Genomic DNA, 19,901 nt, shown 5'->3' with positions numbered 1-19,901 from the left:
GGAATCAGAGGTGGGGAATCAGAGCTGGGGAAACAGAGGCGGGGAATCAGATATGGGGAATCAGAGGCGGGGAATCAGAGTTGGGGAATCAGAGGCGGGGAATCAGATATGGGGACATAGAGGCGGGGAATCAGAGGCAGGGAATCGGACGCCGGGAATCAGAGGCGGGGAGTCAGAGTTGGGGAATCAGAGGCGGGGAATCAGAGTTGGGGAATCAGAGGCGGGGAATCAGATATGGGGACATAGAGGCGTGGAATCAGATATGGGGAATCAGAGGTGTGGAATCAGAGGTTGGGAATCAGAGGCAGGGAATCAGAGGCGGGGAAACAGAGGCGGGGAATCAGATATTGGGAATCAGAGGTGGCGAATCAAAGGCGGTGAAACAGAGATGGGGAATCAGAGGCGGGGAATCAGAGGCAGGGAATCGGACGCCGGGAATCAGAGGCGGGGAATCAGAGTTGGGGAATCAGAGGCGGGGAATCAGAGTTGGGGAATCAGAGGCGGGGAATCAGATATGGGGACATAGAGGCGGGGAATCAGATATGGGGAATCAGAGGTGTGGAATCAGAGGTTGGGAATCAGAGGCAGGGAATCAGAGGCGGGGAAACAGAGGCGGGGAATCAGATATTGGGAATCAGAGGTGGCGAATCAAAGGCGGTGAAACAGAGATGGGGAATCAGGGCAGGGAATCAGAGGCAGGGAATCAGAGCTGGGGAAACAGAGGCGGGGAATCAGATATGGGGAATCAGAGGTGGGGAATCAGGGGCGGGGAATCAGTGGCAGGGAATCTGAGCTGGGGGATCAGAGGTGGGGAATCAGAGCTGGGGAAACAGAGGCGGGGAATCAGATATGGGGAATCAGAGGTGGGGAATCAGGGGCGGGGAATCAGTGGCAGGGAATCAGAGGCCGGGAATAAAAGGCGGGGAATCAGAGCTGGGGAATCAGAGGCGGGGAATCAGAGTTGGGGAATCAGAGGAGGGGAATCAGATATGGGGAAACAGAGGCCGGGAATCAGAGGCAGGGAAACAGAGGCGGGGAATCAGATATGGGGAATCAGAGGTGGGGAATTAGAGGTTGCGAATCAGAGGCGGGGAATCAGAGGCTGGGAATCAGAGGCAGGGAATCGGATGTGCGGAATCAGAGATGGGGAATCAGAGGTGGGGATTCAGAGGTGGTGAATCAGAGAAGGGGAATCAGAGGCTGGGAATCAGAGGCAGGGAATCAGACGCAGGGAATCAGAGGCGGGGAATCATAGCTGGCGAATTAGAGGAGGGGAATCAGAGTTGGGTATCAGAGGCGGGGAATCAGATATCGGGAAACAGAGGCGGGGAATCAGAGGCGGGGAAACAGAGGCGGGGAATCAGATATGGGGAATCAGAGGTGGGGAATCAGAGGCAGGGAATCAGATGTGCGGAATCAGAGATGGGGAATAAGAGGCAGGGAATCAGAATCAGAAGCAGGGAATCAGTGGCAGGGAATCAGAGGCCGGGAATAAAAGGCGGGGAATCAGAGGCAGGGAATCGGATGTGCGGAATCAGAGGTGGGGATTCAGAGGTGGTGAATCAGAGAAGGGGAATCAGAGGCTGGGAATCAGAGTCAGGGAATCAGATGCAGGGAATCAGAGGCGGGGAATCATAGCTGGCGAATTAGAGGAGGGGAATCAGAGTTGGGGAATCAGAGGCGGGGAATCAGATATGGGGAAACAGAGGCGGGGAATCAGAGGTGGGGAAACAGAGGCGGGGAATCAGATATGGGGAATCAGAGGTGGGGAATCAGGGGCAGGGAATCAGTGGCAGGGAATCAGACGCGGGGAATCAGAGGCGGGGAATCAGAGGCAGGGAATCAGAGGCGGGGAATCAGAGGCAGGGAATCGGATGTGCGGAATCAGAGATGGGGAATCAGAGGTGGGGATTCAGAGGTGGTGAATCAGAGAAGGGGAATCAGAGGCTGGGAATCAGAGGCAGGGAATCAGACGCAGGGAATCAGAGGCGGGGAATCATAGCTGGCGAATTAGAGGAGGGGAATCAGAGGTGGGGAATCAGGGGCGGGGAATCAGTGGCAGGGAATCAGAGCTGGGGAATCAGAGGTGGGGAATCAGAGCTGGGGAAACAGAGGCGGGGAATCAGATATGGGGAATCAGAGGCAGGGAATCAGACACGGGGAATCAGAGGCGGGGAATCAGAGATGGCGAATCAGAGGCGGGGAATCAGAGGCAGGGAATCGGACGCCGGGAATCAGAGGCGGGGAATCAGAGTTGGGGAATCAGAGGCGGGGAATCAGAGTTGGGGAATCAGAGGCGGGGAATCAGATATGGGGACATAGAGGCGGGGAATCAGAGGCAGGGAATCGGACGCCGGGAATCAGAGGCGGGGAATCAGAGTTGGGGAATCAGAGGCGGGGAATCAGAGTTGGGGAATCAGAGGCGGGGAATCAGATATGGGGACATAGAGGCGGGGAATCAGATATGGGGAATCAGAGGTGTGGAATCAGAGGTTGGGAATCAGAGGCAGGGAATCAGAGGCGGGGAAACAGAGGCGGGGAATCAGATATTGGGAATCAGAGGTGGCGAATCAAAGGCGGTGAAACAGAGATGGGGAATCAGAGGCGGGGAATCAGAGGCAGGGAATCGGACGCCGGGAATCAGAGGCGGGGAATCAGAGTTGGGGAATCAGAGGCGGGGAATCAGAGTTGGGGAATCAGAGGCGGGGAATCAGATATGGGGACATAGAGGCGGGGAATCAGATATGGGGAATCAGAGGTGTGGAATCAGAGGTTGGGAATCAGAGGCAGGGAATCAGAGGCGGGGAAACAGAGGCGGGGAATCAGATATTGGGAATCAGAGGTGGCGAATCAAAGGCGGTGAAACAGAGATGGGGAATCAGGGCAGGGAATCAGAGGCAGGGAATCAGAGCTGGGGAAACAGAGGCGGGGAATCAGATATGGGGAATCAGAGGTGGGGAATCAGGGGCGGGGAATCAGTGGCAGGGAATCTGAGCTGGGGGATCAGAGGTGGGGAATCAGAGCTGGGGAAACAGAGGCGGGGAATCAGATATGGGGAATCAGAGGTGGGGAATCAGGGGCGGGGAATCAGTGGCAGGGAATCAGAGGCCGGGAATAAAAGGCGGGGAATCAGAGCTGGGGAATCAGAGGCGGGGAATCAGAGTTGGGGAATCAGAGGAGGGGAATCAGATATGGGGAAACAGAGGCCGGGAATCAGAGGCAGGGAAACAGAGGCGGGGAATCAGATATGGGGAATCAGAGGTGGGGAATTAGAGGTTGCGAATCAGAGGCGGGGAATCAGAGGCTGGGAATCAGAGGCAGGGAATCGGATGTGCGGAATCAGAGATGGGGAATCAGAGGTGGGGATTCAGAGGTGGTGAATCAGAGAAGGGGAATCAGAGGCTGGGAATCAGAGGCAGGGAATCAGACGCAGGGAATCAGAGGCGGGGAATCATAGCTGGCGAATTAGAGGAGGGGAATCAGAGTTGGGTATCAGAGGCGGGGAATCAGATATCGGGAAACAGAGGCGGGGAATCAGAGGCGGGGAAACAGAGGCGGGGAATCAGATATGGGGAATCAGAGGTGGGGAATCAGAGGCAGGGAATCAGATGTGCGGAATCAGAGATGGGGAATAAGAGGCAGGGAATCAGAATCAGAAGCAGGGAATCAGTGGCAGGGAATCAGAGGCCGGGAATAAAAGGCGGGGAATCAGAGGCAGGGAATCGGATGTGCGGAATCAGAGGTGGGGATTCAGAGGTGGTGAATCAGAGAAGGGGAATCAGAGGCTGGGAATCAGAGGCAGGGAATCAGATGCAGGGAATCAGAGGCGGGGAATCATAGCTGGCGAATTAGAGGAGGGGAATCAGAGTTGGGGAATCAGAGGCGGGGAATCAGATATGGGGAAACAGAGGCGGGGAATCAGAGGTGGGGAAACAGAGGCGGGGAATCAGATATGGGGAATCAGAGGTGGGGAATCAGGGGCAGGGAATCAGTGGCAGGGAATCAGACGCGGGGAATCAGAGGCGGGGAATCAGAGGCAGGGAATCAGAGGCGGGGAATCAGAGGCAGGGAATCGGATGTGCGGAATCAGAGATGGGGAATCAGAGGTGGGGATTCAGAGGTGGTGAATCAGAGAAGGGGAATCAGAGGCTGGGAATCAGAGGCAGGGAATCAGACGCAGGGAATCAGAGGCGGGGAATCATAGCTGGCGAATTAGAGGAGGGGAATCAGAGTTGGGGAATCAGAGGCGGGGAATCATATATGGGGAATCAGAGGTGGGGAATCAGGGGCAGGGAATCAGTGGCAGGGAATCAGAGGCGGGGAATCATAGCTGGCGAATTAGAGGAAGGGAATCAGAGTTGGGGAAACAGAGGCGGGGAATCAGATATGGGGAATCAGAGGTGGGGAATCAGGGGCAGGGAATCAGTGGCAGGGAATCAGACGCGGGGAATCAGAGACGGGGAATCAGAGGCAGGGAATCAGACACGGGGAATCAGAGGCGGGGAATCAGAGATGGGGAATCAGAGGCGGGGAATCAGAGGCAGGGAATCAGAGGCCGGGAATCAGATGCTGGGAATAAGAGGCCGGGAATCAGAGGTGGGGAAACAGAGGCGGGCAATCAGATATGGGGAATCAGAGGTGGGGAATCAGAGGCGGGGAATCAGTGGCAGGGAATCAGAGGCCGGGAATAAAAGGCGGGGAATCAAAGCTGGGGAATCAGAGGCGGGGAATCAGAGTTGGGGAATCAGAGGAGGGGAATCAGATATGGGGAAACAGAGGCCGGGAATCAGAGGCAGGGAAACAGAGGCGGGGAATCAGATATGGGAAATCAGAGGTGGGGAATTAGAGGTTGCGAATCAGAGGCGGGATATCAGAGGCGGGGAATCAGAGGCAGGGAATCGGATGTGCGGAATCAGAGATGGGGAATCAGAGGTGGGGATTCAGAGGTGGTGAATCAGAGAAGGGGAATCAGAGGCTGGAAATCAGAGGCAGGGAATCAGACGCAGGGAATCAGAGGCGGGGAATCATAGCTGGCGAATTAGAGGAGGGGAATCAGAGTTGGGGAATCAGAGGCGGGGAATCAGAGGCGGGGAATCAGTGGCAGGGAATCAGAGGCCGGGAATAAAAGGCGGGGAATCAAAGCTGGGGAATCAGAGGCGGGGAATCAGAGTTGGGGAATCAGAGGAGGGGAATCAGGGGCAGGGAATCAGTGGCAGGGAATCAGACGCGGGGAATCAGAGACGGGGAATCAGAGGCAGGGAATCAGACACGGGGAATCAGAGGCGGGGAATCAGAGATGGGGAATCAGAGGCGGGGAATCAGAGTTGGGGAATCAGAGGAGGGGAATCAGATATGGGGAAACAGAGGCCGGGAATCAGAGGCAGGGAAACAGAGGCGGGGAATCAGATATGGGAAATCAGAGGTGGGGAATTAGAGGTTGCGAATCAGAGGCGGGATATCAGAGGCGGGGAATCAGAGGCAGGGAATCGGATGTGCGGAATCAGATATGGGGAATCAGAGGTGGGGATTCAGAGGCAGGGAATCAGATGTGCGGAATCAGAGATGGGGAATCAGAGGTAGGGAATCAGAATCAGAAGCGGGGAATCAGAGGCCGGGAATCAGAGGCCGGGAATCAGATTCTGGGAATAAGAGGCCGGGAATCAGAGGTGGGGAATCAGAGTCCGGGAATCAGAGATGGGGATTCAGAGGCGGGGAATGAGATATGGAGAATCAGAGGCGGGGAATCAGAGGCGGGGAAACAGAGGTGGGGAATCAGATATGGAGAATCAGAGGTGGGGAATCAAAGGCGGTGAATCAGAGATGGGGAATCAGAGGCGGGGAATCAGAGGCAGGGAATCAGATGCGGGGATTCAGAGGCGGGGAATCAGAGCTTGCGAATCAGAGGCGGGGAATCAGAGGTGGGCAATCAGAGCCGGGGAATCAGATATGGGGAATCAGAGGCGGGGAATCAGAGGCGGGGAAACAGAGGCGGGGAATCAGATATGGGGAATCAGAGGTGGGGAATCAGAGGTTGTGAATCAGAGATGGGGAATCAAGGCGGGGAATCAGAGGGAGGGAATCAGACGCGGGGAATCAGAGGCGGGGTTTCAGAGCTGGGGAATCAGAGGCGGGGAATCAGAGTTGTGGAATCAGAGGCAGGGAATCAGATATGGGGAATCAGAGGCGGGGAATCAGAGGCGGGGAAACAGAGGCGGGGAATCAGATATGGGGAATCAGAGGTGGGGAATCAGGGGCAGGGAATCAGTGGCAGGGAATCAGAGGCGGGGAATCTGAGGCGGGGAATCAGAGGCAGGGAATCTGACACGGGGAATCAGAGGCGGGGAATCAGAGATGGCGAATCAGAGGCGGGGAATCAGAGGCAGGGAATCGGACGCCGGGAATCAGAGGCGGGGAATCAGAGTTGGGGAATCAGAGGCGGGGAATCAGAGTTGGTGAATCAGAGGCGGGGAATCAGATATGGGGAAATAGAGGCGGGGAATCAGATATGGGGAATCAGAGGTGTGGAATCAGAGGTTGGGAATCAGAGGCAGGGAATCAGAGGCGTGGAAACAGAGGCGGGGAATCAGATATGGGGAATCAGAGGTGGCGAATCAAAGGCGGTGAAACAGAGATGGGGAATCAGGGCAGGGAATCAGAGGCAGGGAATCAGAGCTGGGGAAACAGAGGCGGGGAATCAGATATGGGGAATCAGAGGTGGGGAATCAGATATGGGGAATCAGAGGCAGGGAATCAGACACGGGGAATCAGAGGCGGGGAATCAGAGATGGCGAATCAGAGGCGGGGAATCAGAGGCAGGGAATCGGACGCCGGGAATCAGAGGCGGGGAATCAGAGTTGGGGAATCAGAGGCGGGGAATCAGAGTTGGGGAATCAGAGGCGGGGAATCAGATATGGGGACATAGAGGCGGGGAATCAGATATGGGGAATCAGAGGTGTGGAATCAGAGGTTGGGAATCAGAGGCAGGGAATCAGAGGCGGGGAAACAGAGGCGGGGAATCAGATATTGGGAATCAGAGGTGGCGAATCAAAGGCGGTGAAACAGAGATGGGGAATCAGGGCAGGGAATCAGAGGCAGGGAATTAGAGCTGGGGAAACAGAGGCGGGGAATCAGATATGGGGAATCAGAGGTGGGGAATCAGGGGCGGGGAATCAGTGGCAGGGAATCTGAGCTGGGGGATCAGAGGTGGGGAATCAGAGCTGGGGAAACAGAGGCGGGGAATCAGATATGGGGAATCAGAGGTGGGGAATCAGGGGCGGGGAATCAGTGGCAGGGAATCAGAGGCCGGGAATAAAAGGCGGGGAATCAGAGCTGGGGAATCAGAGGCGGGGAATCAGAGTTGGGGAATCAGAGGAGGGGAATCAGATATGGGGAAACAGAGGCCGGGAATCAGAGGCAGGGAAACAGAGGCGGGGAATCAGATATGGGGAATCAGAGGTGGGGAATTAGAGGTTGCGAATCAGAGGCGGGGAATCAGAGGCTGGGAATCAGAGGCAGGGAATCGGATGTGCGGAATCAGAGATGGGGAATCAGAGGTGGGGATTCAGAGGTGGTGAATCAGAGAAGGGGAATCAGAGGCTGGGAATCAGAGGCAGGGAATCAGACGCAGGGAATCAGAGGCGGGGAATCATAGCTGGCGAATTAGAGGAGGGGAATCAGAGTTGGGGAATCAGAGGCGGGGAATCAGATATGGGGAATCAGAGGTGGGGAATCAGGGGCGGGGAATCAGTGGCAGGGAATCAGAGCTGGGGGATCAGAGGTGGGGAATCAGAGCTGGGGAAACAGAGGCGGGGAATCAGATATGGGGAATCAGAGGTGGGGAATCAGAGGCGGGGAATCAGTGGCAGGGAATCAGAGGCCGGGAATAAAAGGCGGGGAATCAGAGCTGGGGAATCAGAGGCGGGGAATCAGAGTTGGGGAATCAGAGGAGGGGAATCAGATATGGGGAAACAGAGGCCGGGAATCAGAGGAAGGGAAACAGAGGCGGGGAATCAGATATGGGGAATCAGAGGTGGGGAATTAGTGGTTGCGAATCAGAGGCGGGGAATCAGAGGCTGGGAATCAGAGGCAGGGAATCGGATGTGCGGAATCAGAGATGGGGAATCAGAGGTGGGGATTCAGAGGTGGTGAATCAGAGAAGGGGAATAAGAGGCTGGGAATCAGAGGCAGGGAATCAGACGCAGGGAATCAGAGGCGGGGAATCATAGCTGGCGAATTAGAGGAGGGGAATCAGAGTTGGGGAATCAGAGGCGGGGAATCAGATATCGGGAAACAGAGGCGGGGAATCAGAGGCGGGGAAACAGAGGCGGGGAATCAGATATGGGGAATCAGAGGTGGGGAATCAGAGGCAGGGAATCAGATGTGCGGAATCAGAGATGGGGAATCAGAGGCAGGGAATCAGAATCAGAAGCAGGGAATCAGTGGCAGGGAATCAGAGGCCGGGAATAAAAGGCGGGGAATCAGAGGCAGGGAATCGGATGTGCGGAATCGGAGATGGGGAATCAGAGGTGGGGATTCAGAGGTGGTGAATCAGAGAAGGGGAATCAGAGGCTGGGAATCAGAGGCAGGGAATCAGATGCAGGGAATCAGAGGCGGGGAATCATAGCTGGCGAATTAGAGGAGGGGATTCAGAGTTGGGGAATCAGAGGCGGGGAATCAGATATGGGGAAACAGAGGCGGGGAATCAGAGGTGGGGAAACAGAGGCGGGGAATCAGATATGGGGAATCAGAGGTGGGGAATCAGGGGCAGGGAATCAGTGGCAGGGAATCAGACGCGGGGATCAGAGGCGGGGAATCAGTGGCAGGGAATCAGAGGCGGGGAATCAGAGGCAGGGAATCGGATGTGCGGAATCAGAGATGGGGAATCAGAGGTGGGGATTCAGAGGTGGTGAATCAGAGAAGGGGAATCAGAGGCTGGGAATCAGAGGCAGGGAATCAGACGCAGGGAATCAGAGGCGGGGAATCATAGCTGGCGAATTAGAGGAGGGGAATCAGAGTTGGGGAATCAGAGGCGGGGAATCATATATGGGGAATCAGAGGTGGGGAATCAGGGGCAGGGAATCAGTGGCAGGGAATCAGAGGCGGGGAATCATAGCTGGCGAATTAGAGGAAGGGAATCAGAGTTGGGGAAACAGAGGCGGGGAATCAGATATGGGGAATCAGAGGTGGGGAATCAGGGGCAGGGAATCAGTGGCAGGGAATCAGACGCGGGGAATCAGAGACGGGGAATCAGAGGCAGGGAATCAGACACGGGGAATCAGAGGCGGGGAATCAGAGATGGGGAATCAGAGGCGGGGAATCAGAGGCAGGGAATCAGAGGCCGGGAATCAGATGCTGGGAATAAGAGGCCGGGAATCAGAGGTGGGGAAACAGAGGCGGGCAATCAGATATGGGGAATCAGAGGTGGGGAATCAGAGGCGGGGAATCAGTGGCAGGGAATCAGAGGCCGGGAATAAAAGGCGGGGAATCAAAGCTGGGGAATCAGAGGCGGGGAATCAGAGTTGGGGAATCAGAGGAGGGGAATCAGATATGGGGAAACAGAGGCCGGGAATCAGAGGCAGGGAAACAGAGGCGGGGAATCAGATATGGGAAATCAGAGGTGGGGAATTAGAGGTTGCGAATCAGAGGCGGGATATCAGAGGCGGGGAATCAGAGGCAGGGAATCGGATGTGCGGAATCAGAGATGGGGAATCAGAGGTGGGGATTCAGAGGTGGTGAATCAGAGAAGGGGAATCAGAGGCTGGAAATCAGAGGCAGGGAATCAGACGCAGGGAATCAGAGGCGGGGAATCATAGCTGGCGAATTAGAGGAGGGGAATCAGAGTTGGGGAATCAGAGGCGGGGAATCAGAGGCGGGGAATCAGTGGCAGGGAATCAGAGGCCGGGAATAAAAGGCGGGGAATCAAAGCTGGGGAATCAGAGGCGGGGAATCAGAGTTGGAGAATCAGAGGAGGGGAATCAGGGGCAGGGAATCAGTGGCAGGGAATCAGACGCGGGGAATCAGAGACGGGGAATCAGAGGCAGGGAATCAGACACGGGGAATCAGAGGCGGGGAATCAGAGATGGGGAATCTGAGGCGGGGAATCAGAGGCAGGGAATCAGAGGCCGGGAATCAGATGCTGGGAATAAGAGGCCGGGAATCAGAGGTGGGGAAACAGAGGCGGGGAATCAGATATGGGGAATCAGAGGTGGGGAATCAGAGGCGGGGAATCAGTGGCAGGGAATCAGAGGCCGGGAATAAAAGGCGGGGAATCAAAGCTGGGGAATCAGAGGCGGGGAATCAGAGTTGGGGAATCAGAGGAGGGGAATCAGATATGGGGAAACAGAGGCCGGGAATCAGAGGCAGGGAAACAGAGGCGGGGAATCAGATATGGGAAATCAGAGGTGGGGAATTAGAGGTTGCGAATCAGAGGCGGGATATCAGAGGCGGGGAATCAGAGGCAGGGAATCGGATGTGCGGAATCAGATATGGGGAATCAGAGGTGGGGATTCAGAGGCAGGGAATCAGATGTGCGGAATCAGAGATGGGGAATCAGAGGCAGGGAATCAGAATCAGAAGCGGGGAATCAGAGGCCGGGAATCAGAGGCCGGGAATCAGATTCTGGGAATAAGAGGCCGGGAATCAGAGGTGGGGAATCAGAGTCCGGGAATCAGAGATGGGGATTCAGAGGCGGGGAATGAGATATGGAGAATCAGAGGCGGGGAATCAGAGGCGGGGAAACAGAGGTGGGGAATCAGATATGGAGAATCAGAGGTGGGGAATCAAAGGCGGTGAATCAGAGATGGGGAATCAGAGGCGGGGAATCAGAGGCAGGGAATCAGATGCGGGGATTCAGAGGCGGGGAATCAGAGCTTGCGAATCAGAGGCGGGGAATCAGAGGTGGGCAATCAGAGCCGGGGAATCAGATATGGGGAATCAGAGGCGGGGAATCAGAGGCGGGGAAACAGAGGCGGGGAATCAGATATGGGGAATCAGAGGTGGGGAATCAGAGGTTGTGAATCAGAGATGGGGAATCAAGGCGGGGAATCAGAGGGAGGGAATCAGACGCGGGGAATCAGAGGCGGGGTTTCAGAGCTGGGGAATCAGAGGCGGGGAATCAGAGTTGTGGAATCAGAGGCAGGGAATCAGATATGGGGAATCAGAGGCGGGGAATCAGAGGCGGGGAAACAGAGGCGGAGAATCAGATATGGGGAATCAGAGGTGGGGAATCAGGGGCAGGGAATCAGTGGCAGGGAATCAGAGGCGGGGAATCTGAGGCGGGGAATCAGAGGCAGGGAATCTGACACGGGGAATCAGAGGCGGGGAATCAGAGATGGCGAATCAGAGGCGGGGAATCAGAGGCAGGGAATCGGACGCCGGGAATCAGAGGCGGGGAATCAGAGTTGGGGAATCAGAGGCGGGGAATCAGAGTTGGTGAATCAGAGGCGGGGAATCAGATATGGGGAAATAGAGGCGGGGAATCAGATATGGGGAATCAGAGGTGTGGAATCAGAGGTTGGGAATCAGAGGCAGGGAATCAGAGGCGGGGAAACAGAGGCGGGGAATCAGATATGGGGAATCAGAGGTGGCGAATCAAAGGCGGTGAAACAGAGATGGGGAATCAGGGCAGGGAATCAGAGGCAGGGAATCAGAGCTGGGGAAACAGAGGCGGGGAATCAGAGGCGGGGAAACAGAGGTGGGGAATCAGGGGCGGGGAATCAGTGGCAGGGAATCAGAGCTGGGGAATCAGAGGTGGGGAATCAGAGCTGGGGAAACAGAGGCGGGGAATCAGATATGGGGAATCAGAGGCAGGGAATCAGACACGGGGAATCAGAGGCGGGGAATCAGAGACGGCGAATCAGAGGCGGGGAATCAGAGGCAGGGAATCGGACGCCGGGAATCAGAGGCGGGGAATCAGAGTTGGGGAATCAGAGGCGGGGAATCAGAGTTGGGGAATCAGAGGCGGGGAATCAGATATGGGGACATAGAGGCGGGGAATCAGATATGGGGAATCAGAGGTGTGGAATCAGAGGTTGGGAATCAGAGGCAGGGAATCAGAGGCGGGGAAACAGAGGCGGGGAATCAGATATGGGGAATCAGAGGTGGCGAATCAAAGGCGGTGAAACAGAGATGGGGAATCAGGGCAGGGAATCAGAGGCAGGGAATCAGAGCTGGGGAAAAAGAGGCGGGGAATCAGATATGGGGAATCAGAGGTGGGGAATCAGGGGCGGGGAATCAGTGGCAGGGAATCAGAGCTGGGGGATCAGAGGTGGGGAATCAGAGCTGGGGAAACAGAGGCGGGGAATCAGATATGGGGAATCAGAGGTGGGGAATCAGGGGCGGGGAATCAGTGGCAGGGAATCAGAGGCCGGGAATAAAAGGCGGGGAATCAGAGCTGGGGAATCAGAGGCGGGGAATCAGAGTTGGGGAATCAGAGGAGGGGAATCAGATATGGGGAAACAGAGGCCGGGAATCAGAGGCAGGGAAACAGAGGCGGGGAATCAGATATGGGGAATCAGAGGTGGGGAATTAGTGGTTGCGAATCAGAGGCGGGGAATCAGAGGCTGGGAATCAGAGGCAGGGAATCGGATGTGCGGAATCGGAGATGGGGAATCAGAGGTGGGGATTCAGAGGTGGTGAATCAGAGAAGGGGAATAAGAGGCTGGGAATCAGAGGCAGGGAATCAGACGCAGGGAATCAGAGGCGGGGAATCATAGCTGGCGAATTAGAGGAGGGGAATCAGAGTTGGGGAATCAGAGGCGGGGAATCAGATATCGGGAAACAGAGGCGGGGAATCAGAGGCGGGGAAACAGAGGCGGGGAATCAGATATGGGGAATCAGAGGTGGGGAATCAGAGGCAGGGAATCAGATGTGCGGAATCAGAGATGGGGAATCAGAGGCAGGGAATCAGAATCAGAAGCAGGGAATCAGTGGCAGGGAATCAGAGGCCGGGAATAAAAGGCGGGGAATCAGAGGCAGGGAATCGGATGTGCGGAATCGGAGATGGGGAATCAGAGGTGGGGATTCAGAGGTGGTGAATCAGAGGAGGGGAATCAGATATGGGGAAACAGAGGCCGGGAATCAGAGGCAGGGAAACAGAGGCGGGGAATCAGATATGGGAAATCAGAGGTGGGGAATTAGAGGTTGCGAATCAGAGGCGGGATATCAGAGGCGGGGAATCAGAGGCAGGGAATCGGATGTGCGGAATCAGATATGGGGAATCAGAGGTGGGGATTCAGAGGCAGGGAATCAGATGTGCGGAATCAGAGATGGGGAATCAGAGGCAGGGAATCTGAATCAGAAGCTGGGAATCAGAGGCCGGGAATCAGAGGCCGGGAATCAGATTCTGGGAATAAGAGGCCGGGAATCAGAGGTGGGGAATCAGAGTCCGGGAATCAGAGATGGGGATTCAGAGGCGGGGAATGAGATATGGAGAATCAGAGACGGGGAATCAGAGGCGGGGAAACAGAGGTGGGGAATCAGATATGGAGAATCAGAGGTGGGGAATCAAAGGCGGTGAATCAGAGATGGGGAATCAGAGGCGGGGAATCAGAGGCAGGGAATCAGATGCGGGGATTCAGAGGCGGGGAATCAGAGCTTGCGAATCAGAGGCGGGGAATCAGAGGTGGGCAATCAGAGCCGGGGAATCAGATATGGGGAATCAGAGGCGGGGAATCAGAGGCGGGGAAACAGAGGCGGGGAATCAGATATGGGGAATCAGAGGTGGGGAATCAGAGGTTGTGAATCAGAGATGGGGAATCAAGGCGGGGAATCAGAGGGAGGGAATCACACGCGGGGAATCAGAGGCGGGGTTTCAGAGCTGGGGAATCAGAGGCGGGGAATCAGAGTTGTGGAATCAGAGGCAGGGAATCAGATATGGGGAATCAGAGGCGGGGAATCAGAGGTGGGGAAACAGAGGCGGGGAATCAGATATGGGGAATCAGAGGTGGGGAATCAGGGTCAGGGAATCAGTGGCAGGGAATCAGAGGCGGGGAATCTGAGGCGGGGAATCAGAGGCAGGGAATCAGACACGGGGAATCAGAGGCGTGGAATCAGAGATGGCGAATCAGAGGCGGGGAATCAGAGGCAGGGAATCGGACGCCGGGAATCAGAGGCGGGGAATCAGAGTTGGGGAATCAGAGGCGGGGAATAAGAGTTGGTGAATCAGAGGCGGGGAATCAGATATGGGGAAATAGAGGCGGGGAATCAGATATGGGGAATCAGAGGTGTGGAATCAGAGGTTGGGAATCAGAGGCAGGGAATCAGAGGCGGGGAAACAGAGGCGGGGAATCAGATATGGGGAATCAGAGGTGGCGAATCAAAGGCGGTGAAACAGAGATGGGGAATCAGGGCAGGGAATCAGAGGCAGGGAATCAGAGCTGGGGAAACAGAGGCGGGGAATCAGATATGGGGAATCAGAGGTGGGGAATCAGGGGCGGGGAATCAGTGGCAGGGAATCAGAGCTGGGGAATCAGAGGTGGGGAATCAGAGCTGGGAAACAGAGGCGGGGAATCAGATATGGGGAATCAGAGGCAGGGAATCAGACACGGGGATTCAGAGGCGGGGAATCAGAGATGGCGAATCAGAGGCGGGGAATCAGAGGCAGGGAATCGGACGCCGGGAATCAGAGGTGGGGAATCAGAGTTGGGGAATCAGAGGCGGGGAATCAGAGTTGGGGAATCAGAGGCGGGGAATCAGATATGGGGACATAGAGGCGGGGAATCAGATATGGGGAATCAGAGGTGTGGAATCAGAGGTTGGGAATCAGAGGCAGGGAATCAGAGGCGGGGAAACAGAGGCGGGGAATCAGATATGGGGAATCAGAGGTGGCGAATCAAAGGCGGTGAAACAGAGATGGGGAATCAGGGCAGGGAATCAGAGGCAGGGAATCAGAGCTGGGGAAACAGAGGCGGGGAATCAGATATGGGGAATCAGAGGTGGGGAATCAGGGGCGGGGAATCAGTGGCAGGGAATCTGAGCTGGGGGATCAGAGGTGGGGAATCAGAGCTGGGGAAACAGAGGCGGGGAATCAGATATGGGGAATCAGAGGTGGGGAATCAGGGGCGGGGAATCAGTGGCAGGGAATCAGAGGCCGGGAATAAAAGGCGGGGAATCAGAGCTGGGCAATCAGAGGCGGGGAATCAGAGTTGGGGAATCAGAGGAGGGGAATCAGATATGGGGAAACAGAGGCCGGGAATCAGAGGCAGGGAAACAGAGGCGGGGAATCAGATATGGGGAATCAGAGGTGGGGAATTAGAGGTTGCGAATCAGAGGCGGGGAATCAGAGGCTGGGAATCAGAGGCAGGGAATCGGATGTGCGGAATCAGAGATGGGGAATCAGAGGTGGGGATTCAGAGGTGGTGAATCAGAGAAGGGGAATCAGAGGCTGGGAATCAGAGGCAGGGAATCAGACGCAGGGAATCAGAGGCGGGGAATCATAGCTGGCGAATTAGAGGAGGGGAATCAGAGTTGGGGAATCAGAGGCGGGGAATCAGATATCGGGAAACAGAGGCGGGGAATCAGAGGCGGGGAAACAGAGGCGGGGAATCAGATATGGGGAATCAGAGGTGGGGAATCAGAGGCAGGGAATCAGATGTGCGGAATCAGAGATGGGGAATAAGAGGCAGGGAATCAGAATCAGAAGCAGGGAATCAGTGGCAGGGAATCAGAGGCCGGGAATAAAAGGCGGGGAATCAGAGGCAGGGAATCGGATGTGCGGAATCAGAGATGGGGAATCAGAGGTGGGGATTCAGAGGTGGTGAATCAGAGAAGGGGAATCAGAGGCTGGGAATCAGAGGCAGGGAATCAGATGCAGGGAATCAGAGGCGGGGAATCATAGCTGGCGAATTAGAGGAGGGGAATCAGAGTTGGGGAATCAGAGGCGGGGAATCAGATATGGGGAAACAGTGGCGGGGAATCAGAGGTGGGGAAACAGAGGCGGGGAATCAGATATGGGGAATCAGAGGTGGGGAATCAGGGGCAGGGAATCAGTGGCAGGGAATCAGACGCGGGGAATCAGAGGCGGGGAATCAGAGGCAGGGAATCAGAGGCGGGGAATCAGAGGCAGGGAATCGGATGTGCGGAATCAGAGATGGGGAATCAGAGGTGGGGATTCAGAGGTGGTGAATCAGAGAAGGGGAATCAGAGGCTGGGAATTAGAGGCAGGGAATCAGACGCAGGGAATCAGAGGCGGGGAATCATAGCTGGCGAATTAGAGGAGGGGAATCAGAGTTGGGGAATCAGAGGCGGGGAATCATATATGGGGAATCAGAGGTGGGGAATCAGGGGCAGGGAATCAGTGGCAGGGAATCAGAGGCGGGGAATCATAGCTGGCGAATTAGAGGAAGGGAATCAGAGTTGGGGAAACAGAGGCGGGGAATCAGATATGGGGAATCAGAGGTGGGGAATCAGGGGCAGGGAATCAGTGGCAGGGAATCAGACGCGGGGAATCAGAGACGGGGAATCAGAGGCAGGGAATCAGACACGGGGAATCAGAGGCGGGGAATCAGAGATGGGGAATCAGAGGCGGGGAATCAGAGGCAGGGAATCAGAGGCCGGGAATCAGATGCTGGGAATAAGAGGCCGGGAATCAGAGGTGGGGAAACAGAGGCGGGGAATCAGATATGGGGAATCAGAGGTGGGGAATCAGAGGCGGGGAATCAGTGGCAGGGAATCAGAGGCCGGGAATAAAAGGCGGGGAATCAAAGCTGGGGAATCAGAGGCGGGGAATCAGAGTTGGGGAATCAGAGGAGGGGAATCAGATATGGGGAAACAGAGGCCGGGAATCAGAGGCAGGGAAACAGAGGCGGGGAATCAGATATGGGAAATCAGAGGTGGGGAATTAGAGGTTGCGAATCAGAGGCGGGATATCAGAGGCGGGGAATCAGAGGCAGGGAATCGGATGTGCGGAATCAGAGATGGGGAATCAGAGGTGGGGATTCAGAGGTGGTGAATCAGAGAAGGGGAATCAGAGGCTGGAAATCAGAGGCAGGGAATCAGATTCTGGGAATAAGAGGCCGGGAATCAGAGGTGGGGAATCAGAGTCCGGGAATCAGAGATGGGGATTCAGAGGCGGGGAATCAGAGTTGGGGAATCAGAGGAGGGGAATCAGATATGGGGAAACAGAGGCCGGGAATCAGAGGCAGGGAAACAGAGGCGGGGAATCAGATATGGGAAATCAGAGGTGGGGAATTAGAGGTTGCGAATCAGAGGCGGGATATCAGAGGCGGGGAATCAGAGGCAGGGAATCGGATGTGCGGAATCAGATATGGGGAATCAGAGGTGGGGATTCAGAGGCAGGGAATCAGATGTGCGGAATCAGAGATGGGGAATCAGAGGCAGGGAATCTGAATCAGAAGCGGGGAATCAGAGGCCGGGAATCAGAGGCCGGGAATCAGATTCTGGGAATAAGAGGCCGGGAATCAGAGGTGGGGAATCAGAGTCCGGGAATCAGAGATGGGGATTCAGAGGCGGGGAATGAGATATGGAGAATCAGAGACGGGGAATCAGAGGCGGGGAAACAGAGGTGGGGAATCAGATATGGAGAATCAGAGGTGGGGAATCAAAGGCGGTGAATCAGAGATGGGGAATCAGAGGCGGGGAATCAGAGGCAGGGAATCAGATGCGGGGATTCAGAGGCGGGGAATCAGAGCTTGCGAATCAGAGGCGGGGAATCAGAGGTGGGCAATCAGAGCCGGGGAATCAGATATGGGGAATCAGAGGCGGGGAATCAGAGGCGGGGAAACAGAGGCGGGGAATCAGATATGGGGAATCAGAGGTGGGGAATCAGAGGTTGTGAATCAGAGATGGGGAATCAAGGCGGGGAATCAGAGGGAGGGAATCAGACGCGGGGAATCAGAGGCGGGGTTTCAGAGCTGGGGAATCAGAGGCGGGGAATCAGAGTTGTGGAATCAGAGGCAGGGAATATGATATGGGGAATCAGAGGCGGGGAATCAGAGGCGGGGAAACAGAGGCGGGGAATCAGATATGGGGAATCAGAGGTGGGGAATCAGGGGCAGGGAATCAGTGGCAGGGAATCAGAGGCGGGGAATCTGAGGCGGGGAATCAGAGGCAGGGAATCAGACACGGGGAATCAGACGCGTGGAATCAGAGATGGCGAATCAGAGGCGGGGAATCAGAGGCAGGGAATCGGACGCCGGGAATCAGAGGCGGGGAATCAGAGTTGGGGAATCAGAGGCGGGGAATCAGAGTTGGTGAATCAGAGGCGGGGAATCAGATATGGGGAAATAGAGGCGGTGAATCAGATATGGGGAATCAGAGGTGTGGAATCAGAGGTTGGGAATCAGAGGCAGGGAATCAGAGGCGGGGAAACAGAGGCGGGGAATCAGATATGGGGAATCAGAGGTGGCGAATCAAAGGCGGTGAAACAGAGATGGGGAACCAGGGCAGGGAATCAGAGGCAGGGAATCAGAGCTGGGGAAACAGAGGCGGGGAATCAGATATGGGGAATCAGAGGTGGGGAATCAGGGGCGGGGAATCAGTGGCAGGGAATCAGAGCTGGGGAATCAGAGGTGGGGAATCAGAGCTGGGGAAACAGAGGCGGGGAATCAGATATGGGGAATCAGAGGCAGGGAATCAGACACGGGGAATCAGAGGCGGGGAATCAGAGATGGCGAATCAGAGGCGGGGAATCAGAGGCAGGGAATCGGACGCCGGGAATCAGAGGCGGGGAATCAGAGTTGGGGAATCAGAGGCGGGGAATCAGAGTTGGGGAATCAGAGGCGGGGAAACAGAGGCGGGGAATCAGATATGGGGAATCAGAGGTGGCGAATCAAAGGCGGTGAAACAGAGATGGGGAATCAGGGCAGGGAATCAGAGGCAGGGAATCAGAGCTGGGGAAACAGAGGCGGGGAATCAGATATGGGGAATCAGAGGTGGGGAATCAGGGGCGGGGAATCAGTGGCAGGGAATCAGAGCTGGGGAATCAGAGGTGGGGAATCAGAGCTGGGGAAACAGAGGCGGGGAATCAGATATGGGGAATCAGAGGCAGGGAATCAGACACGGGGAATCAGAGGCGGGGAATCAGAGATGGCGAATCAGAGGCGGGGAATCAGAGGCAGGGAATCGGACGCCGGGAATCAGAGGCGGGGAATCAGAGTTGGGGAATCAGAGTCGGGGAATCAGAGTTGGGGAATCAGAGGCGGGGAATCAGATATGGGGACATAGAGGCGGGGAATCAGATATGGGGAATCAGAGGTGTGGAATCAGAGGTTGGGAATCAGAGGCAGGGAATCAGAGGCGGGGAAACAGAGGCGGGGAATCAGATATTGGGAATCAGAGGTGGCGAATCAAAGGCGGTGAAACAGAGATGGGGAATCAGGGCAGGGAATCAGAGGCAGGGAATCAGAGCTGGGGAAACAGAGGCGGGGAATCAGATATGGGGAATCAGAGGTGGGGAATCAGGGGCGGGGAATCAGTGGCAGGGAATCTGAGCTGGGGGATCAGAGGTGGGGAATCAGAGCTGGGGAAACAGAGGCGGGGAATCAGATATGGGGAATCAGAGGTGGGGAATCAGGGGCGGGGAATCAGAGGCAGGGAATCAGAGGCCGGGAATAAAAGGCGGGGAATCAGAGCTGGGGAATCAGAGGCGGGGAATCAGAGTTGGGGAATCAGAGGAGGGGAATCAGATATGGGGAAACAGAGGCCGGGAATCAGAGGCAGGGAAACAGAGGCGGGGAATCAGATATGGGGAATCAGAGGTGGGGAGTTAGAGGTTGCGAATCAGAGGCGGGGAATCAGAGGCTGGGAATCAGAGGCAGGGAATCGGATGTGCGGAATCAGAGATGGGGAATCAGAGGTGGGGATTCAGAGGTGGTGAATCAGAGAAGGGGAATCAGAGGCTGGGAATCAGAGGCAGGGAATCAGACGCAGGGAATCAGAGGCGG

The sequence above is a fragment of the Narcine bancroftii genome, chromosome 4, assembly GCF_036971445.1.
Source record: "Narcine bancroftii isolate sNarBan1 chromosome 4, sNarBan1.hap1, whole genome shotgun sequence".
In the NCBI taxonomy this organism is placed as follows: Eukaryota; Metazoa; Chordata; class Chondrichthyes; order Torpediniformes; family Narcinidae; genus Narcine; species Narcine bancroftii.
Note: the sequence above shows the minus strand (reverse complement) of the source record.